Below are 24,765 nucleotides of genomic sequence, written 5' to 3' on the forward strand. Positions count from 1 at the left end.
CAGGCCCCGAATTAGAGCCGACAGTCGCAGGTGAGCGGGGTCACTGGCCGCCATCTTGCACAGGGCGAGGTCAGGGTGCATGCGCTGCCATCTTGGTTCAGGAACAGAGTGGGTGGGGCTTCAGGATCTCTGTTCCCAACTAGATCCCAGTGCCCGGGAGATGGAGCATTCTGGGCAACAGGTTTTTCATCATCCTAGAATCAGAGACTGGTTATAGCGCGGAAGGAGACCATTTGGCCCATTGAGCCCATGCTGGCTATCTGCAAAAGATTCAGCTAATCCCACTCCCCCTCCCTTTCCCCAAAACCCTGCAGATTTATCTCTCTCTGGTACTTATCTATTTCCCTTTCGAAAGCCGTGATTGAGTCTGCCTCCACCATCCTTTCAGGCAGTGCATTCCTGATCCTACCCACTAGCTACGTAAAAAATATTTATCTTATGTTGCCTTTGGTTCTATTGTTAATCATCTTAAATTTATTTCCTCTGTTTCTCGGCCCTACTGCCAATGGGCACAGTTTCTATCTACTCTGTCCAGACCCCGTATGATTTTGAACACCTCTGTCAAATCTCCACGCAATATTCTCTGTTCTGAGGAGAACAACCTTAGCTTCTCCAGACTATCCACATAACTGAAGTCTCTCATCCCTGGAATCATTCTCGTAAATCTTTTCTGCACCCTCGCCAAAGCCTTCACATACTTACTAAAATGCGGTGCTCAGAATTGGACACAATACTCCAATTGAGACCAAACCAATATTTTATGCAGGTTGATCATAATATCCACACTTCTGTACTCTATACCTCTATTCATGAAGCTTAGGGTCCCGTAAGTCTTTGTAACCACTTTCTCAAACTGCGCTGCCACCTTCAGTGATTGGTGCACACATAATCCTGGGTCTCTGTTCAATCACCCCTTTACGATTGTACCATTTAGTTTATATTGCCTCTCCTCTTCCGAACAAAATGAATCACTTTTAACTCTTCCACGTTAAATTTAATCTGCCACATGTCTGCCCATTCCACCAGCCTGTATGTCTTTCTGAAGTCGATCACTATCCTCCTCAGTGTTCACTATCCTTCCAAGTTTTGTTTCATCTGCAAATTTGGAAATTGTGGCCTGTGCACGCAAGTCTAAGTAATTAATATAGATCAAGAAAAGCAGTAGCCCCAGTAACGACCCCTGGGGAACACCACTTCCTCCAGTCTGAAAAACAACCGTTCACCACTACTCTGTTTGTGTCGCTTAGCCACTTTCATATCCATGCTGCCACTGTCCCCGTTATTTCATGGGCTTCGATTTTGCTGGTATTGGTAACACGCCCGCGATGACTAAAAACTAAGCCCAGTCTGTTAATCACTTTCAGCTACTGGATTTAGCGTGTGTCCCACAGCATCTCTTCTACCATCACAATGTAAATAGAGCAACACGCCTGTAAACCTGGTTTAAGTTTATATCCTCTCAGCAAATCGATTTTGAGAAAAACCTGTAGGCCGATGAGACACTGTTAAGGTGCCAGCGTGCTGCTGGTTTGCTTGGCATTTTGCCTGTAATGGACTCCGTATTTTGGTCTCCATATTTAAGGAAGGGTATACTTGTATTGGAGGCTGTTCAGAGAAAGTTCACTACGTTGATTCCAGAGATGAGGGGGTTGATTTATGAAGATAAGTTGAGTAGGTTGGGCCTATACAAATTGGAGCTCAGAAGAATGAGAGGTGATCTTATCGAAACTTATAAGATAATGAGGGGGCTCGACAAGGTGGATGCAGGAAAGATATTTCAACTCAGGGGAAACTAAAACTTTGGGACATATCTTAGAATAAATGTCCACCCATGTGAAACGGAGATGAGGAATTTCTTCTCTGAGGGTTGTAAATCTATGGAATTCTCTGCCTGAGTGAGGTGTGGAGGCTGGGTTTTTGAATATAATTAAGGCAGAGATAGCCAGATTTTTGAGTGATAAGGGAGTAAAGGGTTATGGGGAGCGGACAGGGAATTGGTGTGAATGTAGGTGGAAGAATCATGAAAGGGTTAATAAAATGTTTCTACGAATCAATAAGAAAACAAGAAAAGACAGAATTGCTTTCTTGCGAGAAAGTAGTGGACAAAGTCATCACAGATGAACAAGGGTTTATGGCCAATACTTGATAAGGAACACATTTGCTTCGTGTGATTAAGCTGGGCTATTCCGCTCGTAAAAGCATAAAGTGTTCTAAAGATAAACAGGCTGTCAATTCATGAAGCCCTAGTAACACACTGTGATTGATGAAGCAGTCCATACCTCCTTCGGTTTGTAAGAATAAAAGCGATGCGTCTGTGAGGATAGGCAGACCTTTTGTCTGCCTGCCCCGGAATCTGTAGACTCTGTGCTGGCAGTTTGGTAAATGGTCCGAAGCTGCTTCAATAAAGATGTAAAGATTGAATGTATCTGAATTGATTATTGTCAAATGCAGCTGACCAACCGAACTAGGACTTAACATTGGAACTGTGTCCATGATCAGATCGGCGATGATCTTCTTAAATGGCAGAGCAGGCTCGATGGTCCAAATATCCTTCTCCTATCTCATATGTTCTAATTGAACAAAAACCCAGTGTAACGTTTGTTGTATTGAAATGTGTGTCTTTTAATAAGCTTTAGGTCCTTGCTCGTACTTTTTCTACACAAATGCAGCAGGCATGTGTAAAGAGATGGTCTTTGTATGGAGATGTGAAACAAGGAAACACTACCTGTGTGTGACAGTGACACAGCCTAGTGTCACAGGCAGAACAAGGCACCGATAGCCTTGTGGTTATGGTTTGAGCAGGGTTAGTTCACCAATGTTCAAGCTAAGAGGTGGTAGGAATTGGGAGCAGCACCAGTAAATAAAATCTAAATGTAAATTCTGATATGGTTTATCTTCATTTATTCCTATTTTAATTGCTTTTTCTGAATGTGGTCCACGCCAAGTGCCAGGATAACGGATCAGGCCCACCATAGAAAATGCGTTTGACAGCCGGGAGGTAGACAATGTCAACCGGATTCCCCCGACCCACCAACCTAACCATTTCTTCACTAACTCTAGCTAGTTTGTAAGATGTGACCTTATTTTGAGGAAGCCATGTTCAGTAGCTGTAATGGCCCTTTCATTTTCCCCATGAAAACTGCACCTCTCAGGATCTGTTCGAGCATCTTCCTGGTGATCGAGGTCACGTTGATGGGCCATTATTCACTGGCTCAGATTTGTCCCCAATTTGGAAAATGGGAACTACATGTGCTGCCTTCTAATCTCAGGGAACAACCCATGACTCTACTGAGCAGTTGGAGATATGGGCAAGAGGCTGACAGAGCGCCCATCCCATCTCTTTAATCACCCTTGGGTGGTATCATTTGGAATGTACACGTGTCAGGATTAACCCTCATGGCAACTTTGCTGTCAGTGAAGAGAGATGAGAAAGATTAAAGTGTTGCTTGCCCCTCTCAGTGTGGCCTTGAAGGACTGTGTCCAGGCTGACGTTCTGTTCCCACTGTAAGATCCTCCCCCCAGATTGTCCTTTCTCAGCTCCAGTCAGGTTATGCTCAACACTCAGGTGGCAAAGGCAAAATTCCACAGCAATGTGTTGAAAGCAAAACTAATTTGTATATCTAGATAGAGTTATTAACACCAGTGTTACAGGAGTTACAACCCCAACTATCAGAATGAACACGATTCAGTCCGGGATGTGATTAACAGCAGCAATAATAGTAGAATCCAATCTCTGCAGTCACTTGTGAACTCGCTGGTGTCTCAGCAGGTACTGTTTGCTTTTAAAACTCTTCTCACAGTCATAACATTTAAAAGGTCTCTCCCCAGTGTGAACTCGCTGGATTGTCCGCAGGTGGGATGACCAGGTGAATCTCTTCCCACACTCAGAGCAGGTGAATGACCTCTCCCTGGTGTGAACTCGCTGGTGTGTCAGGAGACATTGTTTGCTTTTAAAACTCTTCTCACAGTCAGAACATTTAAAAGGTTTCTCCCCAGTGTGAACTCGCTGGTGTGTCAGGAGATACTGTTTGCTTTTAAAACTCTTCTCACATTGAGAAAATTTAAATGGTTCCTCCCCAGTGTGAACTCGCTGATGTGTCAGCAGGTAGGATAATGCAGTGAATCCCTTCCCACACCCAGAGCAGCTGAACGGCCTCTCCCCAGTGTGGACACGCTGGTGTGTGCGCAGGTGGGATGAACGAGTGAATCCCTTCCCACAGTTGGAGCAGGTGAATGGCCTTGCCCCAGTGTGAACTCGCTGGTGTGCGAGCAGGTCAGATGACTGAGTGAATCCCTTCCTACACTCGTAGCAGGTGAACGGCCTCTCCCCAGTGTGAACACGCTGGTGAGTCAGAAGGTTGGATGACTGAGTGAATCCCTTTCCACACTCAGAGCAGGTGAATGGCCGCTCCCCAGTGTGGACACGCTGGTGTGTCAACAGGTGGGATGGCTGAGTGAATCCCTTCCCACACTCAGAGCAGGTGAACGGCCTCTCCCCAGTGTGAACTCGCTGATGTGTCCGGATGTCGGATGATGTCGTGAATCCCTTCGCACAGTCAGAGCAGATGAAAGGCTTCAACCCAGTGTGAACTTGCTGGTGTATCAGCACGTGGGATTACTGAGTGAATCCCTTCCCACAGTCGGAGCAGGTGAACGGCCTCTCCCCGGTGTGAATTTGATGATGCGCTTCCAGCTGGGACAGGTAGTTGAATCTTTTCCCACAGTCCCCACATTTACACAGTTTCTCCCCAGTGTGACTGCACTTGTGTCTCTCCAGGTTGGATGATTGGCTGAAGCCTTGTCCACACACAGAACATATGTACCGTTTCTCCCCACTGTGAATGGTGCCTTCTGCTTCCATGATCAAAAGCTGATGATATTCCAGTTCGAATGGATCGATTTACTGTCAGATCTTGAGGTGATGTTTGGTTTGAGCTTCCAGTCTAGAAATCCTCCCCTTTTAACACCCTTTAAAGTGAATTTCAAACAGAAAAAAGGGAGTGTGAGAGAGAACCCACAATAACACAAAGGCAGGTTGTGAAATTGAGCTTAATAAATCTGGTCATTTGTGGGGCCGGCACTAGAGAAAAATGACCATGAAAGCTGCCGGATTGTCGTAAAAACACATCTGGGTCACTGCTGTACTTCAGGGAATGGAACCCACCTCCCTCGACAGGCTCACATGGTAAATTGTTGGTCCCACTGGGCCCAGAAATACCGGGGGTGAAACCCAGCAGCTTCTCCCCGCTCTCTATCCAGCTCAAACTGATGCAACAAACAGACCCACACAGGAGGCCAGGGAGTGACTTCCACATCCAGCGTCCACCCTAATCCAGAGCGGCTGGGAATTGCTGGGCCTGGTATGTAAACGCAAGTTATTGTTTTCCTGGTGTGGTGGAGGTTCTACCCCCGGGGTTTGCTGGTGCCGGGAGTGGAAACTGACTCGGGGCCCCGAGAGCCGCGTTGCCGAAGAGCAGCACGGTGTTGTGACAGGGGCCCTGAGAGCAGCGTTGCCCGGGGAATGCACGCCGTGCTGCCCGGGGCCCGAGAGCCGCGTTGCCCAAGAGCCGCACGCCGTGCTGCCCGTGGCCCCGTGAGCTGCGTTGCCCGAGAGCCGCACGCCGCGCTGCCCGTGGCCCCGAGAGCTGCGTTGACGGGAGCCGCACGCCGTGCTGCCAGGGGCCCTGAGAGCCGCGTTGCCCGAGAGCCGCACGCCGTGCTGACCATGGCCCCGAGAGCTGCGTTGCCCGAGAGCCGCACGCCGTGCTGCCCGGGACCCTGAGAGCTGCGTTGCCCGGGGAACGCACGCCGTGCTGCCGGGGGCCCCGAGAGCCGCACGCCGTGTTACCCGTGGCCCTGAGAGCTGCGTTGCCCGGGGAACGCACGCCGTGCTGCCCGGGGCCCCGAGAGACGCTTTGCCCAGGGGCCACACGCCGTGTTACCCGGGGGGGCGGGCTTGATCGGCAGCTCTGATTCAGGGACTGTGAACCACACTCAGTGAAAAAGGAGGCATACAAAAAGCAGGAAACTATTGACCAGTCATCGCATATGTGGTTGGGAAAATGTGGGTGTCCATTATTAAAGAAGCAGTCGCAGGGCATTTGGAAAAGCATAATTTGGTCAGTCAGAGTCAGCATGGATTTATGAAGAGGATGTCATGTTTGACAAATTTGCTGGAATTCTTTGAGGATGTAACGAACAGGGTGGATAAAGTGGGTGTGGTGTATTTTGACTTCCAGAAGGCATTTGACAAGGTGCCACATAAAAGCTTACTGCACAAGATAAAAGTTCACGGGGTTGATGGTAATATATTAGCATGGATTGAGGATTGGCTAACTGACAGAAAACAGAGAGTTGGGATAAATGGTTCATTCACTGTTTGGGAATCATTAATTAGTGTCAAATGCCGACTGGAATTCCAAATGCACCACATCCACTTTATCCACCCTGTTCGTTACATCCTCAAAGAATTCCAGCAAATTTGTCAAATATGACTTCCTCTTCATAAATCCAATCTTTCTCTGCCGCAGGGATCGTGGCTGGGACCCCAACTATTTACAATCTATGTTAACGATTTTGAAGAAGGGACAGATTGTAACCTCGCCAAGTTTGCTGACGTTACAAAGATGGGAGGAAAAGCAATGTGTGAGGAGGACTCAGAATCTGCAAGAGGACATAGAATGGCTAAGTGAGTGGGCAAATTTTTGCAGATGGAGTATAATGTTGGGAAGTGAGAGGTCATACACTTTGGCACAAAAAGTCAAAGAGCAAATTGTTACTTAAATGGAGAAATATGGCAAAGTGCTGCATTACAGCGGGACCTGGAGGTACTTATGCATGAAACACAAAAGGTTAGTATGCAGGTACAGCAAGTGATCAGGAAGGCCAATGGAGTCTTGGCCTTTATTGCAAAGGGGATAAAACCAAGGAAGTTTTGCTACAGTTATACAGGTTATTGTTGAGGCCACACCTGGAATACTGCATGCAGTTTTGGTTTCCATATTTACAAAAGGATATACTTGCTTTGGAAGCAGTTCGGAGAAGGTTCACTAGGTTGATTCCGGAGATGAGGGGGTTGACTGATGAGAAAAGGTTGAGGAGGTTGAGTCTCTACACATTGGAATTCAGAAGAAAGAGAGGTGATTTATCAAACCGTGTAAGATTATAATGGGGTTTGACAAGATGGATGGAGAGAGGATGTTTCCACTGATAGGGGAGACTAGAACTAGGGGATATAATCTGAGATTCAGGTATCGCCCATTTAAAACGGAGATGAGTTGGAATTTCTTCTCTCACAGGGTTGTAAATCTGTGGAATTCGCTTCCTCAGAGAGCTGAGGAACCTGGGATATTGAATAAATTTAAGACAGAGATCGACAGTTTCTGAACCGATAAGTGAATAAGGGGTAATGGGGAGTGGGCCCTTGTCCATGATCGGATCAGCCATGATCGTATTAAATGTAGATGTCTCTGCAAGATCCTGCAACTCCGCTGGGAGGACTGGCGTAGCAACATCAGTGTCCTCGTCCAGGCTAACATCCTGATAGAAAATTAAAACAGGCTGCATTTAGACAAGTTGAGAAAACACAGACTCCCATGTCTACATGTGACTGAACACATTGCATTAAGTCATCAATCAACTTGACATTTCAGGACCTTTGACAGTGAGCCAATTCGGGGTTAAGAATATATCAATTGAGGCAATAAGGTCAAAGGAGGCGAGGTCTTTTCTGTAAATTGAACCAGGTATAAGTACACCCATTTTGACCATGTGGTCTCAGAAGGACAAAGGCCTGGCTTAAAGCTAGAAGCTTGTTGCTGCTGCCAAAATAAAGTTACAGTAAAACTACAATCGGAGTACGTATTCCATTGGAAATTAAGAGAGCTAACAATTTTGGCGTCACCAAAAGGATCGCTGAAGGAAGAAACTAAATTTTGGACATCTGACCTACATACTGAAGTAAGGACTCCTCTTTATAAAAGTCCTCGGTCAAAAGTCTAAATTCGCCTCTCCTTCTACGCGATTCCAAAAGCCTCCGGTTTGCGAACCCTCCGGTTGGTAGTCGGCTCGAGGTCCCATAGATGTCTAACTTGGGTGGTGTGTTAGTTAATTAATCACTGACCCACTAATCGACTGGAAAACCTGCGACTCGAGACCACAGTAAAGAAATCAGTATTATGGCAGCAGGAGATAAGAGCAAATAATTGCCTACAACAGTTAAAGTTTGGCAGGCACCACCTGAGGTTTCAATAGATGAAATCCTCCAACAGATGAAAGATTACATAGAGCAACAATTCGACTTATCTAAAATCTATATTAAGATCGATCAAAAGTACGGAACCTCCAAAGGACAATGGTGCTTGGACTAGATTAAAAGGGTCTGGAGAAAAACGACCCGTATGAAAAATAAAGAACGAACTAGATGGTTCCTAGCCGTTATTGTAAAGATCCGAAAGCGGAATGAAATTATAATGCGTTCCCAACTGACCAGTACAAAGGACCAATTGCAAGCTATATGTGCACAGCTCCGACAGAAAAACTTGAATTGAAGCAGAAGTTAAAGATCTTAAAGGTGAAATTAAAGAATGGAAAAAATCATTAGGTCAAGGAGACAGTAATAGGAAAAGGAAAATGTATCGGTCAATTCCCAGGGTACCCATGTTTGGATAAATTAAAAGCGCTAACCCGAAGGCACGACCGAGGAATAGATACGGATTCTGAATCCTCGGACGATACAGGGTCAGAGGATGAAGAATTAGGTGTATGCTTTACCCCATTAAAAAAAAGACGAGTTGTAGTCAAATCGGAAGAGACTGCGGATGAGGGTGGAACCAAAAAAACGAGGAAAAGGTTGTATGCACAATATTTAGTTCATGATCCGGCTGACCCAGAGAAAATTGATAAATGGTCCAAGGAATTGCCCAAACCAAAGAAAGGGGGAGTAAAAACGTGGGACCAATTGGACCGCTTAAGAAATATATATCAACTTCATCCCTGGGACTGAGTGCAAATTTTGACCATAATAGTGCCAAAAACACAGAGAAGAAAATTGCACGACAAGGTAGAAGAAGCTTTCGGGCAGGATGAACAAGAATTAAACGCAGGATGGGAGGCGATTAAACACTAGCTGCAAGCCTTCAGTTCAGTTAAGACAGACAGGGGAAAAATTGTAGCCTGCCAACAGAAAGGAACAGAGGAGGTCCGGGAGTATGACGAGCGGTTTAGATGCACGTGGCTAGAACATTCGGGTATGAATAATACGGATGAGGAAATGTATGAATAAGTGTTTGGACCCCTGAAAGCAGCTTTCTTGACAGGTCTCAATCCAGAACTGTCCAAAATGCTTAAGGTAGTTTTAGCGGACTGGGAAGGAAGAGCAACTACCTTTGCAGCATTGGTGGATCGATGTAACCAATTACATCCGGACATGGGAGCTAAAGTCCGAGCTGTACAGGCTATCGGATGGAAATCCCAGGATTCCGATAAACAGTTATTCGGAAAATTACCTGGAAAATGTCATTATTGTGGGAAGGAAGGTCACTGGGCCAATACTTGCAAAGCAAAACAGCAAGGTCGTGGCCGGGGAAGAGGACGCAGGCAGGGATACAATTCAGCCAACAAACCAGGCTCGTCACAAGATAACAACCTCATAGAAGCATTTAAGCGACTGACAATACAACAACAGAAGGAGTTACTTGGGATAGCAAAAAACAATTAGAGCCCACCCTGATCCACTTCCTCACACTAATACAACAAAGGGGAGATGGGCTATATATAACTGTGAGGATGGGCGATAAGGATGTGGACTGTCTTTTAGACACAGGGGTGGAATTAACATGCTTACCCCTACAATATGGAGACTTTTTGTCGTTGGATGGTAGGGCACGTACAGCCTCTGGAGTTGGGGGCCATAATATGGAAATTAAAAGGACAACACGGGTACTTATAGGGCTGGGTCCACATGAACTAATGACGCCGGTCTGGATAGGCCCAGTAGATCAACCCCTTTTGGGAATGGACGTTCTAATCCAAGTAGATTCATCATTGCATTTCGAGGATGGTCGGGTGAAGTGATCAATGAGAACTTTGAAGAAAGAAGATTTGAAGAAACACCTGATATGGATGAAAGATAAGAACGATTGTGATCTACTTCAGATGGAGCCTACATCATTTACCGGGACCAAGCCTCCATGCACTAAATAGTATCCCATCAGTCCAACCGCGGGAATCTTACTGGTTATTCAGCAATTGGAGAAAGAAGAGATGCTTATTAAAACGCATAGCTCCTCCAATAGCCCCGTGTGGCCGGTACAGAAATCTAATGAAACTTGGCGTTTGACTGTCGATTATAGCAAAGCTAATCAGTGTATTGATCAAAAAGCTCCTTTGGTCGCGGATCCCTCCACCATTTTTAATGATCTCAAACCGGAACTTAAATATTTCTCGGTTATAGATATGGCCAACGGATTTTGGTCGGTGACTCTGGCATCGGAGGTTCAACAGTGGTTTGCTTTCACGGTCCAAGGACAACAATATACTTGGACCCGGTTACCACAGGGATTCCACAACAGTCCTACGGTATTCGACATGGCTTTACAAACCCATTTGCGAGAATTACCTCCTCTGTCATCCACAGTCATCCAATATGTAGACGATATCCTGCTCGCGTCAAACACGGAAGAACAGCATGAACAAGATTTACGAGCTTTGCTGGACCATCTTTGGCTGAAAGGACATAAAGCCAGCATCGATAAAGCAAAAATATCTCAAGAAGAGGTTGCATACCTTGGCCAAAAGATTTAAGAAGGAAAGAGAGAACTTACCTAGGATAGAACTGCAGCCATTCGGGCTGCTAAAAAACCCACCACTATTCAGGAACTAAGGTCTTTTTTGGGATTGTGTAACTTTAACAGAAATTGGATTGACTCCTTCTCGCAGCTTGCTCAGCCACTGATATTTTAAAGTGGAAACGTGCCTCTAAAGAAGCCATCACCCTCACTAAGGAACAGCAAGAGGCCTTCCTGAGTTTGAAAAAGGTTTTGTGTTCAGCACCGGCTCTGGGAATCTCCGACAGTGGTAAGCCATTTACCGATTGTCCATTAGAAAGAAGGATAAATGATAGCTATACTGACACAAGAACATGGGAATCGACAAAGACCTATTGGCTATTATTCGGCAAAACTGTATGCCCTCGGATAGGGAAGTTGCCTAAAACCATGGAAGCTACATGTCGAGCGGTAATGATCACTGTGGGTCTATTCCTCGACCAAAAGCTGATTGGCACGTGTCCCCACACTGTACACGCTTTGCTGTCTTTGAAAAGAATGTCTCAGGCGACGGCAGCTGGATGGACCCGCTGGAAAGCAGTTTTGGAAGCTCCTAATCTCCATATCGTCCGGGCCAGCCCGGTTAATCCCGCAACTATGCTCCCGATGTCAGAATCGAGGGATCAAGAGGGGGGAGAATATGAAGAGCATGACTGCGTGGAGATTTTAAAAGAAACAGAAGAAGCAGCCTTAGCAGCAGAGGAGCCTCTGCACAACCCAGACCTCATCCTGTTGACAGATGGTTCCTCCTTTGTTGAAAATGGTACCAGAAAAGCAGGATGGACAGTTACAACCTTATATGAGGTAGTGGAAAAAGGATGTTTACTCTCAGGAATGTCAGCACAACAGGCCGAGTTATGGGCCCTGTCAGAAGCATGTCGAAGAGCAGAAGGACAGAGAGCTAATGTCTACACAGATTCGCGTTATGCTTTTGGAGTCGCTCACGACTTTTGTCTGTTATGGCGGAAAAGAGGATTGCTCACTGCTGCTGGTACACCTATCCGAAATGGAAAAGAAGTCTGAGAATTACAAGAGGCCATAAAATTACCCCAGGAAGTGTCCATCCTGAGGTGTGAGGCCCATACCAAGGAAAATACTGCGGAAGCACAGGGAAATGCCCAAGCCGACCAGGCAGCTAAATATGCCGCCTCACAGGGCCGTCCCCCATTAGAACCAACACAGATGTGCTGATTGAAAGCACTCAGGACTCTGACACGAGATCTTCAAACAATGCAAGGCGAGTGCTCCCGAGAGGAAAAATGGAAATGGATTGATGCAGGTATTAAGCTGAGTGAAGATGGTGTCTGGAGACAAAGAGTTACCATCAAGCCAGTCGCGCCACAAGTGCTTATGCCTTTTTTAGCTCAACAGATCCACTCGTGGTTACACTTGGCCTCACAACAGATGACGGCACGGTTCCAGAAAAGCTGGTGGGATCAGGAATTTAAAAAACATGCCCAGCTGGAAGTGTGGTCTGCCAGAAAAATAATTCTGTACCCATCACGGTAATGCCCCAACTGAGGCCCCCTGCCCCTGTCGGACCATTCCAGCATCTGCAGGTTGATTATATATCTCTTCCTTCATGCCAAGGATACACTAAAATTTTTGCAAGGTCGACAGATTCTCTAGATGGGTAGAAGCTGTCCCAACTGAAAGAGCCACAGCCAATCACACTGCAAAGGTCTTGTGTAAGGATTACATTCCCCGATGAGGAGTCCCGAGTAGCATTGACTCAGATCAGGGAACACACTTCACAGGTGCTGTCTGCCAAGAACATTACGTGGGATTTACACTATCCTTATCATCCACAATCATCAGGAGAAGTAGAACGAATGAATCGAACTTTGAAACAACGGCTTTCCAAATATCACCAAGAAGGAACACCAATGTTTCCAGGCAATACCAATAGTGCTATGTAGCAGTAGGGCAACCCCAAACAGAACTAGAGGTCTAAGCCCATTTGAAATTATAACAGGAAGAACCATGTCGCTGCCAGGAACTATTGATTTAAGGAAAGCTGATGTTCACTTAATGAGTGACACTTTGTATCATACAGTCAGAACCTAAACAATGCTATTAGTTCTGTTTGCCGACAGGTATCGGCAGCTTGGGGTAATCCACCCGAAGGAGGACACAACATCATCCCGGGAGTGTGGGTGTATGTGAAAAAGTTGCATAAAGAACCTTTGGGTGCCAAGTGGGAGCGACCTTATCAAGTGTTATTGACCACCCAGGCAGCTGTTAAAGTCCAAGGAAAGAAAGCTTGGATCCACACTTCACACGTTAAACGAGCACCCGTAACTGAAGCTGAAATCTAATAAGGACAATTACTTTTTGACAAAATGTATAAATTTACTGTATTACTGATTGTAGGTATTCTAGGCATAGGCCTACTTCTTACTAGCCGACCCTCTGCACCAAAGGGAAATAGTAGAGTACTAAGGGAATTACATGTAAATACATTTTTATATATGTCATACATTTTACCAAACAAGGTAATATTTCTAGTTGTTGAGTATGTGCGCATATTCCTATTCACTCAAAGGGAGGGATTCCCTTGAGGCCAGTTCCCTCGAATATCTCAGAAATGGCTGAGTGGATAATTAATCAAAACAAAACAGGCAAGGCATTTCAGGATACAGAAAACTGGGCACGTAAATGGAAGTCAGCAGGTTAGAATCTGACTAATTTGAAGGGGGATACCAACCGTGCTACAATAATTCGAAACGGTCCCCATTTTTTGTTATCACTAATACAACGGGACTAGGAAGACCGGGATAATCGGTCTGTCTGATTAGAAACATCAAAGGAGGCCAAAATATGGGGTATAGTAACTGCTCCCAGAATTATAATATATTCAATCCACGGAACCGTCCAAACTGGGCCGATATGGGAATTTTTAACGTAACGGGGATTCTGTATAAAACTGATGGAAAAGCCTGGACAGGACCTGGAGAGTGTCTGACAAACAAAATGCTAACACTCATTGCTTATAATGGCACCTATTGGGTGTGTGGCCACAAGGCCTACCCTTGGCTGCCCCAGAATTGAACTGGATCCTGCTATTTATCCTACATTGTGCCTTATATGTATCATATAAAGTCACTGTCAGAACATTTACACCGTCCTAAGAGAGCTATTACAGAAACAGAGAGGTTCTTTGCCATTCTGATCCCCAGGTATGGGACCACCAGACTGGCAAGGGAATCCATTAACATGGCAGTCGTTGTGGAATGGGTAGCCAAAGATACCTCAGGGGGCCTAGTTAAAATCAATGTAGAAATGGTAGCAATCCGCACAGTAGCCCTACAGAAAAGACTGGCACTTGATTACATCATGGCTGAAAAGGGAGGTACTAGCGCCCTACTCGGAACTGAGCGTTGCACATATATCCCAGATAGCTCTGAAGAAATTGCCCACTTAGCAGGTCATATCCAAAAGGAGGTGGAAAAATTGAAGAAACCCCCATCATTCACTTTGTGGAGCAGAGCAACTGAATGGCTAGATTCAAAAGGAACTTCATTGGTGGAAGGTTTAATTCTATTTGTTGTAATTATTTTACCTTTATATTGTTCGTTTATGTTGATTAAATGTTGTTGCAATCAGGCGGCTGTAGCTGTTGTCCAGCATCTGAGACAGCTTGCAGGTCCCAGCAGACCATCTGGACGTAGCACAGGGGTATGATATGCTTCAGGGAAGGTTCTTTACTGGTTGAATTAAGATATTGATTTGGATTATATTGGAATAAGGTTAATTAACCTACAAAAACCAGACTTCCATTGTGGCCACGATGGAACGCGGGTTGGTGTAAATTTGCGTGGAAGCTACTAGTCCGGATATGTGGCGAAACACATCAACAAATTTTAAGGAAACTCTATTAACATGTATGAAATTATTTTGAAGAATGTTTAATCAGTGATACCGGATGTTTTATGATTCGGTTTGTGAAAGAATCAAAGGGGGGATTGATAGAGAATTCAAACAGGCTGCAGTTAGATAGGTTGAGAAAACACAGACTCCAATGTCTACATGTGACTGAGCACATTGCATTAAGTGATCAATCAACTTGACATTTCAGGACCTTTGACAGTGAGTCAATTCGGGGTTAAGAATATACCAATTGAGCTAATAATTTCAAAGGAGGCGAGTCCTATTCCGTAAATTGAACCAGGTATAAGTACAGCCATTTTGACCATGTGGTCTCAGAAGGGCAAAGGCCTGGCTTAAAGCCAGAAGCTTGTTGATGCTGCCAGAATAAAGTTACGTTAAAACTGCAATCGGAGTTCGTATTTCATTGGAAATTAAGAGATCTAACACATCCCCAGCATTGAAGAACTGACCACAATCGATCAGGTTCGCTGGCCAGGCCACATAGTCCGCATGCCAGACACGAGACTCCCCAAGCAAATTATCTATGCGGAGCTCCTTCATGGCAAACGAGCCAAAGGTGGGCAGTGGAATCGTTACAATAACACCCTTAAAGCCTCGCTGGTAAAGTGCGACATCACCACTGACACCTGGGAGTGCTTGTCCGAAGAGCGCCTTAGGTGGAGAAAGTCCATCCGGGACTTCTTCGAATCTCAATGCCGAGAGCATGAAGTGGTCAAGCGCAGTCAGTGGAAGGAGCGTGCGGCAAACCGGTCCCACCCACTCCTTCCCTCAGCGAATGTCTGTCTCACCTGTGACAGATTCTGTGGCTCCAACATTGGACTGTTCAGCCACCAATGAACTCACTTCAGGAGTGGAAGCAAGTCTTCCTCAATTCCGAGGGGCTGCCTATGATGAAATGGCAGAGCAGGCGCGAGGGGCCGTGTGGCCTGTTCCTGCTCCTATTTCTTATGTTCTTAAATTGTGGGTGTCTGGTATGGGAGCGTGGATTTTACTTTGTATCTGTCCATCTCTGGTATGTGAATGAGGGTTTTAATCGGTGTCAAATTCTGATACGAGACTGTGGGTTTTATCCTGCGCCTGTCAATTTCTGGTAATTTCCTGTGGGTTTCATACAGCTCCTTTCCATTCCTGATGTGTGAATGTGTGTTTTGTGCTGTATCTGTCCATCTCTTATGTGAATGTGAGCTTTGCTCTATACCTGTTATTCTCCAATATAGAAACATATAAACTTACAGCACAGAACGAGGCCATTTCGGCCCATCATATCCACGGCGGCCGACAAAGAGTCGCACGGCCCTTGGACAGCGGCCCAAAAGGTTATATAAAACTATGAACAATGACGGAAAGGCAGAGAGCACCCAGCCCAACAAGTCCGACCCGCACAACTTATACTGAAACATGTTAAACACCAAACGAAGCCATGTGATCTTCTGGGAGAAGCAAAAACCAGATAAAAACACAGGCCAATTGAGGGAGAGAAAATCTGTGAAAATTCCTCTCCGACACATCCAGGCGATCGAAACAATTCCAGGAGATCACTCTGGTCGAGTTCAATTCCCTGCAGTCCATACCATTATATCTGCGCCGTCCAACAAGGGGTCATTCAGTCTAATCCCAATTATCAGCTCTAGGTCCGTAACTCTGCAGGTTACAGCACTTTAAGTACTCATCCAGCCATCTCTTAAAAGTGGTGAGGGTTTCTGCATCGACTACCAAGTTGCAGATCCCCACAACACTGTGTAAAGAAGTGCCCCCTTAAATCCCCTCTAAACCTTCCACTAACCACCTTAAAACTATGCTCCCTCATAACAAATCCCTCCACCAATGGAAATAGTAGACCCTTGCAATCCACTAAATCCAGGCCCTTCAATACTTTGTACACCTCAATCAGGTCTCCTCTCAACCTTCACTGTTCCAATGAGAACAAACCCAGCATATCCAATCTGTCCTCATAACTAAGATTCTTCATTTTAGGCAGCATCCTAGTAAATCTCCTCTGCACCCTCTCTAGTGCAATCACGTCCTTCCTATAATATGGCGACAAGAACTGCATGCAGTACTCCAGCTGTGGCCGAACTAAAGTATAATACAATTTAAACATAACCTTCCTGCTGTTATGTTCTATGCCTCGACCAATAAAGGCAAGTATTCCGTATGCTTTCATCACCACCTGATCCACCTGGCTAATGACTTTCAGGGATCTGTGGACCAATGGTGGAGCTTCGGAGTTGCGGCCTATTCAGTTGGAGCTGTGTTGCTGAGAGAGAAGGAACTCCCTGCTGAAGCTCCTGTCTCGAAAGCCTGGAGTGAATCCTGAGACCAGCCCAGGAAGAGGAGGAGAGGGATGGCTTACTACACATTCAACGTCCAGAGGGAGAGGAGGAGAGCAGAAAATTTATCATTTATTGCTATTACAGACAGTTGGAGAGAGGGGGAAAAGAACATCCTGAGAAAACATCATCCAGTGTGGAAGGAGGGAGAGCCATTTCGACAATCTTCGACAGGTGGGTGTGTTTTGGTGCATTCCCCGAAAGACTTTATTGTATCGGTGGGGGGAGGAAAGAAGGCCTTTCGAGGGCCAGAACATCGCGGCGTGTGTGTGTGTGTGCGGTTCTTGCTTACAGCTAGGCCCCACACACCACTGAAGCACCCCTCCCCATTGCCTAGCCTAGGATAGATGGAGCTACCTTGCTGAAGTAACAGGAATTACCCTATTAAACATCGTTGGGAGTGTGTGCCTGGGTGGCTCCAGCTACCCCAGGTGAAGACATCTTCTCCCCCCACCCGAAGACCATTCTACAAAGACTGTGTTTTTTGCCATCTGGGGAGTGCACCCCAAGAAACACCCACCCATCGCTGTGAGGGGAGACCTGCCCTCGCAGCTTCCCTCTTTCCCACCCCCGCTCCCTTTACATCTCTCTCTATGTCTCTCCCCTCTCTCTCTGAGAGCCCTTTCCTCCTAATTGTAAAAACAATTAAGATAACTGAGCAGAGGGAGCAAGGCCCCTCCCCATTCATTAACTAGGGGAGAGGTGTGCCCCATGAAGATCTCCCTCTGCTCAAAAAACCAACGAGGCCAATTAAAAACAATTAAGGCCTGAGACTTTGGGGTGGGTGTAGCCCTTAAAGGGACCCCGTGATGGCGACCCCACCACGCTGGTGGCAGGGCCAGCTAGGACATATGCGCAGGCGGCGTCCACATCCACGGCGCCTCCTGCTGCCCTGAACCATTCAGACTGATAACAAAAATACACGGGGTCAATGAGCATTGAGGAGTGCATGCGGGCAATGGCACCTTGCCATTGTCGCAGCCTCCACGATGTCTGGGAAGGCTTTGTTCTTCCTGGGGTCGGAGCGGGCGGTGTCCCTGGCCCTCGAAATGGGGCTCACGGTGGGTGGGACGTTCCTGCCGGTGGACCCTCTCGAGGCCACTGCGCAGAGGGTCATCATTTCAAACGTCCCGCCCTTTGTTCCTGCTGAGCTCCTCCTCCCTCACCTACACCAACTGCGGGAGGTAAGGTCGGGGATCAACACCATACCGCTCGGCCTCAGGGAGAGCAGCCTGAGCCACATGTTCTCCTTCCGCCGCCAACTTTTTGTCCGGCTGGCGCAGGAGGAGACGACAGAGGGCCATGTTAATGTGGTGCACGAGGGGACTGCCTACCGCGTCTTTTGGACGTCGGACAGCGTGCGGTGCCATGCCTGTAGGGAGGTCGGGCACGTTCGCATGAACTGCCCCGCCTCCAAGGCCGCCAAACCACCGAAGGCGGCCAAGGCTGGCGCCGCCGCCACCCCTCCACCAATAGCATCCGCATGCCGGGAGCTGTGGGTACGCGGGCATCATCGGGGGCCTTTATTTTCACGGCCTCTGGCGGGGGTGTGGGAGAGCGTCCGATCAGAAAGAAAACGAGGAGGAAGGCGAAACATCTCGAGGCGGGTCCCCTCAGTGCGCCAGAAAGTTTGACCACCGCGCTCAGCCCAACCCAGTCATCGGCGAGCGCGGGATGCCCTGAGCCCGTGCCTGAGCCATTGACCAATACTGCAGAGGTGCTCGGGCGCGGGCAAGAAAAGTAATAGGGCGTGGTGGAGCGGGAGGCCTCGGCAGAAATGGAGGTTTCTCTGCCTCCGCGAACCACCAGGAACAAAAGGAGGCGCCGCTCCAATGAGGCGGAGGGGGAACAACATCCCTCCGCGGAGGAGTCGGTGCCCACTGCGTGTCCCGCGTCCACCACAAGCGCCCCCAAACTGCGCCGTCGACGGGAGGAATCTGTCCCCGGGGAGGGAGGGGCAGTCGAGGCTGCCCGGCCTCTGCCTCCTGGGGATGGCGTGGAGGATCTGCCTGTTGTGGGGGGCGTGGGACCAGCGGAGGAATACGATGCTGCCGGGTCGAGCGTCCCGGGGACTGAGGCGGGCGGGGCCGAAAAAGCCGATCCTGAGCCAGCCCAGCCAATATCCAACTTCCCCCGGGTGTCGCTCGACTCGGCAGAAATACACAGTATTAACAATTTCACAGAACATCCACACGCTGGGCCGGGTGGTGGCGGCGGGGGGAGGGAAGAACAACAACCCTCGCCCCCTAGTTTGGAGCTGGGGTTCTTGGTGGACCTGGTACATTTCTTTGACCAGGTCACTCCGCCTTCCCCGGCTCCTGGGGCAGAGTAGGAACCCCTTCCGCTGTCGCTTCCTGACCCAGCACCACTTTTAAATGGGCCTAGTGGGGACTCCTCTGCCGACGATCCTGGGGGTGGGGTCGGGGCAGAGCCAGGGTCGGATGGAGCGGCCGGGCGGTTTGCCGTACCTCGTGCGGTCGACGGGCCGGCTGCTGGCAGTGAGCTCCCGGAGGGGGATGGGGACTCGGTTGGGGACCAGGGAGAAGATCTCGAGTCCATCGCCAGTGAGGCGTTGGATCTCCTCGAAACCGCCGCTGAGTCCCCCCTCATTCCTGCAAAGGAACTCCGGGACTTTTTGGTCCAGAGCTAGGGTCGCCGCAACCGAGCCCATCTGGCCCTGGAAAGATGGTCCGAGCCGCGGCTACTCGTCGCGTCCGTCCGCGCCGCCGCTAAAACCATGGCCGCGGGCCCGCCCTCATCAAAGGCGCAAGGCCTTGAGCTGCGCCGGCTCAAAAGGTTCCTCGCTGGGCTGCTGAAGGAGTGAATGTCAACAAAAGACTCCACTCCCCCCGCCACAATAGGTTAGGTAGAGTTTGCACTATGCTTTTGTCATGAAGATAACCATAGCCAGCCTCAACATCAACGGCGGCAGAGATGCACACCGTAGATTTAACAATTTCTCGCTCCTGCAGGAGGGGAAATATGCGGTGTGCTTCCTGCAAGAAACCCACACCGTTCCGGAAGACGAAGCCACGTGGCTCCTGGAATGGGAAGGAGAGGTCCGCATGAGCCACCTCACTACCACTTCTTGTGGGGTGGCCATCTTGTTGGCCGCGCATTTTCAGCCGGAGATCTTGGGGTTCGAGGAGCCCGTGCCAGGCTGGTTGCTGCACGTCACGGTTCGCCTGGGGGACGTGCCACTCCATCTCGTGAACGTGTACGCCCCTCAGTCCGGACCGCAGCAAACGCGCTTCTTCTAGGAGGTGTCCGCTCTTCTTGGCTCCGTCGATGTCGGCGACTGCATTGTCCTCGGGGGCGATTTTAACTTCACACTCGAGGCGAGGGACTGCTCCAGTGCCCCACAGAGCATGACGGCGATGGAGAAGTTGAGGGACCTGGTCGGGTCCTTCGAATCGGTGGACATCCGGCGAAATCTCCATCCCGACTCCAGCGCCTTTACTTCGTTGAGGCCTGGAGTAGGATGGTCCAGAGTTGACCACCTTTACATGTCTCGGGCGTACGTTTCCTGCGTCCCGGCGGCTTCCATGCGAACTGTGCCATGTTCGGACCACCACCTGGTGTGGGCGGAGTTCGCGTCGCTCCGCGCGAGGACGGGGTCCGTGTACTGGCATTTTAACAACCAGCTGCTGGAGGACGTGCGATTCCAGGACTCGTTCCCTCGTTTCTGGGCCGACTGGAGAAGGAAGCAGGGTGGCTTCCCCTCCTTGAGGCTATGGTGGGACGTGGGCAAGGCTCACGTCCGCGTCTTCTGTCAAGAGTACGGGAGGGGGTCGACCAAGAGGCGGGCGGCCAGGGTCAGACGCCTAGAAAAAGAGGTGCTCGACCTGGAGTCCCGTCTTGGTGAAGTCTTCGAGGACCCGGCACTGCAGATGGTGTACGAAGCGAAGACGGCCTCACTGAAGGACATGCAGCTCGTCGGGTCCCGAGGCGCGTTCGTGAGGTCGCGGATCCGGTTCCTGCGGGATCTGGACCACGGCTCTCCCTTCTTCTACTCGCTGGAAAAAAGACAGAGTGTCCGTAAGCAGCTCTTGACGCTGCTGGCCGACGACGGCTCTCTCGTCTCGGATCCGGAGGGTGTCAACAACAGGGCCCGTGAATATTACGGGGCTCTGTTCTCTCCGGATCCGTCCAGCGAGGAAGCGCGTAGAGCTTTGTGGGAGGACCTGCCGATGGTCAGCGCGGAGGGTGCCGAAAATCTGGAAGCTCCGCTAAGCCTGGCGGAGCTGACCGGTGCCCTCGACCGGCTCTCGAGGGGAAAAGCCCCGGGGCTGGACGGGCTGACCGTGGAGTTACACAGGGCGTTCTGGGACTTCCTCGGGGGCGACTACGCGCGGTTCCTGGGGGAAAGTCTGGCGACCGGGGAGATGCCCCTCTCTTGGCGCAGGGCAGTCATCGTCCTGCTGCCGAGGAAGGGCGATCTCCGCCTCCTTAAGAACTGGCACCCGGTCTCCCTCCTCAGCACGGACTGCAAAATCTTCTCCAGGGCGATGTCTGCTCGCCTTGGCGCCGTGCTGGGCCACATGATCCACCCCAACCAGTCCTACACGGTCCCGGGCCGGACAATCCACGATAATATCCATGTGGTCCGGGACCTCATCCATCATTCCCAGGAGGCTGGTCTGTCGGTCGCCTTCTTATCTCTCGACCAAGAGAAGGCGTTCGACAGTGTGGATCACGACTACCTTTTCTGGACTCTGCGCGCTTTCGGGTTCGGGATGCATTTCGTTGCCCGGATGAGACTTTTGTACGCCGCCGCAGAGTGTCTGATTAAGGTTAACGGGTCCTTGATGGCGCCCCTTCGCTTTGGGAGAGGGGTGCGCCAGGGATGCCCCATGTCTTGCCAGTTATATGCCGTCTGCGTGGAGCCTTTCCTGCGCCTCCTGCGGACGAGGTTGACGGGACTGGCTCTGCAAGGGCCGGGCGTGGAGGTCGTCCTCTCGCCTTACGCTGATGACGTGCTCCTCGCGGTAGAGGATCCCGCTGACCTGCAGAGGATGCGAGAGTGCCAGGAAATTTACTCGGCCACATCCTCTGCAAGGATCAACAGGGAGAAATGTTCCGGACTCCTGTTGGGTCAGTGGTGGGTGGACTCCCTGCCGGAGGAGCTCATGCCTTTTGCCTGGAGCACGACCCATCTCCTCTATCTGGGAGTCTACCTTAGCCCCGACGAGGATGCCTGGCAAGAGCTGGAGGCCAAGGTAGCCGCTCGCCTAGGGCGCTGGACAGGACTGCTCCGAGTGCTGTCCTACAGGGGTCGAGCGCTTGTCATAAACCAGCTGGTGGTCGCCATGTTGTGCTACCGGCTGGTCACTTTGACCCATCCCTCTGCGTTTGTTGCCAAGATACAGAAGAAGCTGGTGGACTTCTTCTGGAACAACAGGAAGTACTGGGTCTCTGCCGTGGTCTTGAGTCTCCCGCTTGAGGAGGGCGGTCAGTCGTTGGTGTGCGTCAGCGCCCAGCTCGCGACTTTCCATCTTCAGACCCTGCAGAGATACCTTTACGTCGAGCCCCCTCCTAGGTGGCGTGCACTGGCGACGTATTTCTTTCTCAACTACGACACGCAGCTCCTCTTTGTGAGCTTGGGGGGCGTCTGGACCACCTTCCAGGAGCTGCCTGTCTTTTACACGGAACTCACCAGTGTCTGGAAAAAAGTCTCCACCAAGCGCAGCTCTCCACTGGCTAGAGTGGCGGCTGTCCTGCAGGAGCCGCTGCTCGGGAATACGTACCTCCACGACCGAGGTTTTATATGGCGGTCGGACGAGAGGGCTGTGTCTGGTGAGGTGGCCAGGGGCAGGGATCTGCTCGATGGCGGAGGAGCGGGCTGGATGGCGCCAGATTCGCTGGCACGGCGCCTAAATTCCGCCAACGTCCGCCGCGGGGCCGATGCCATCGAGTCGCTAAAAACAGCTCTGGGCCCTGACTCCGTTAGGTGCATCGAGGAGGCTTAAGCACGTGGGGAGATCAAATCTGAACTGACCCACGTCCAGACGGAATTCCTCATTGGTGCCAAACCCCGGAACCTCCCTCGGGAGCCGGCGCCTCACAACTTGAGCCGCCTTGAGGAAGTGTCCTCCGTGCCTTTCAGTTCCGCGCGGAGGGTTTCCTGTACGGGCTGCACCTGCACACTCTCAACTTTGCCATCCTCGCCTGCCGTCCGGACACACCATGGTGTACCATCTTGCCATCCGGATGAGGCGGGGGTTCCCGATGGAGGGCACTCTTTGCGGGAGTCCTCCCAGTATTTATTGGGGACTTGGCCTGGAGGGTGGTGCACGGAGCAGTCCTGTACAATAAATTTTTACGCCGGTTCACGTGCTCCCAGGCCGCCTGCAATTTCTGCGGTCTGGAAGAGTCCGTGTTCAATCTTTTTATGGCATGCACGAGGTTGCAGCTCTTGTTTTATTATTTAAAGGGGCTGCTCCTGAAATTCTGGCTGCACTTCAGTCCCACACTCCTGATCTTTGGATACCCTGTGCAGAGGGGAACGGATAGGTCCGAGGGCCTCCTCGTAGGACTGCTCCTGGGCACGGCCATGGGTGCCATCAGCCGGTCCAGGCAGCGGGCGATCGAGGGGGTCGTTCAATCTGACTGCCTGCCTCTCTTCCGCGCCAGGGTGTCCTTGTAGATGGAGCACGCAGTGTCCACCTGTACGCTCGCGGCCTTCTGCGAGAGGTGGGCACCGGAGGGAATGGAGTGCAACGTCACGCCCGGCAACCAAATTTTAATTTGATTTTATGTTTTAAAGTTTAATTTCTTTTAATTGCCGGTGTTTTTAGTGTCCCTCTCCCCTTTAATAGGGGGCACTTGGAGAAAAAAAAAATAAGATTTTAGTGCCCGAAAAAAAAAACTTAAAAAAATCAAAAAAACAAACAAAAACCAAAATAAATCACGAAAAAATGGCCTTGGAAATGTTTGGTGCGCCCCCCAGATCGGGGGGACACGGTTTTATGATTTAATGTTTTAATTTTCTCCCTAAAAAAAACAGTTCTGTGGACAAGCACTCCAAGGTCCCTTTGTTCTTCAACACTTTTAAGCGGCCTACCATTTAATGTGTGTAACCTTTCCTTATTAGTCCTTCCAAAGAGCATCACCTCACACTTCTCTGAATTAAGTTCCATTTGCCACTGCTCTGCCCACCTGACCAACAGATTGATATCCTCCTGGAGCTCCTGACTTTCCTCTTCATTATCAACCACTCAGTCAATTTTAGTGTCGACTGCAGACTTCTTAATCATACTCCCTATATTGAAATCTAAATCATTGATATATACCACAAAAAGCAAGGTGCACAGGACTGAGCCCTGCGCTACCCCACTGGAAACATCCTTGCATCAAAAAAACATCCAGCAATCATAACCCTTTGCTTCCTACCTCCAAGCCAATTTTGGATCCAACTTGCCACTTTGTCCTGGATCCCACGAGCTTTAACCTTCATGATCAGTCTACCATGTGGGGCCTTATCAAAAGCCTTGCTAAAGTCCATATATACTACATCGTATGCATTACCATCATTGACCCTCTTGGTTACCTCCTCAAAAAATTCAATCAAGTTAGTCAAACACAATCTTCCCTCAACAAATCTCGGCTGACTGTCCCTAATTAATCCTTGCCTTTCCAAATGCAGAGTTTTCCTGTCTTTCAGTATTTTTTTCCAAAAATTTTCCCACCACGGAGGTTAGGCTGACAGGCCTGTAATT

At 49.4% G+C, this 24,765-nt stretch overlaps 1 pseudogene; it reads right to left on the reverse strand.

Moving 5' to 3' along the window:
* The window catches only part of LOC139257140 (zinc finger protein 585A-like), a 1,288,295-nt pseudogene that overhangs the window by 2,059 nt on the left and 1,261,471 nt on the right, over positions 1–24,765 (reverse strand).

The sequence above is a fragment of the Pristiophorus japonicus genome, unplaced genomic scaffold, assembly GCF_044704955.1.
Source record: "Pristiophorus japonicus isolate sPriJap1 unplaced genomic scaffold, sPriJap1.hap1 HAP1_SCAFFOLD_81, whole genome shotgun sequence".
NCBI classification, from domain to species: domain Eukaryota; kingdom Metazoa; phylum Chordata; class Chondrichthyes; family Pristiophoridae; genus Pristiophorus; species Pristiophorus japonicus.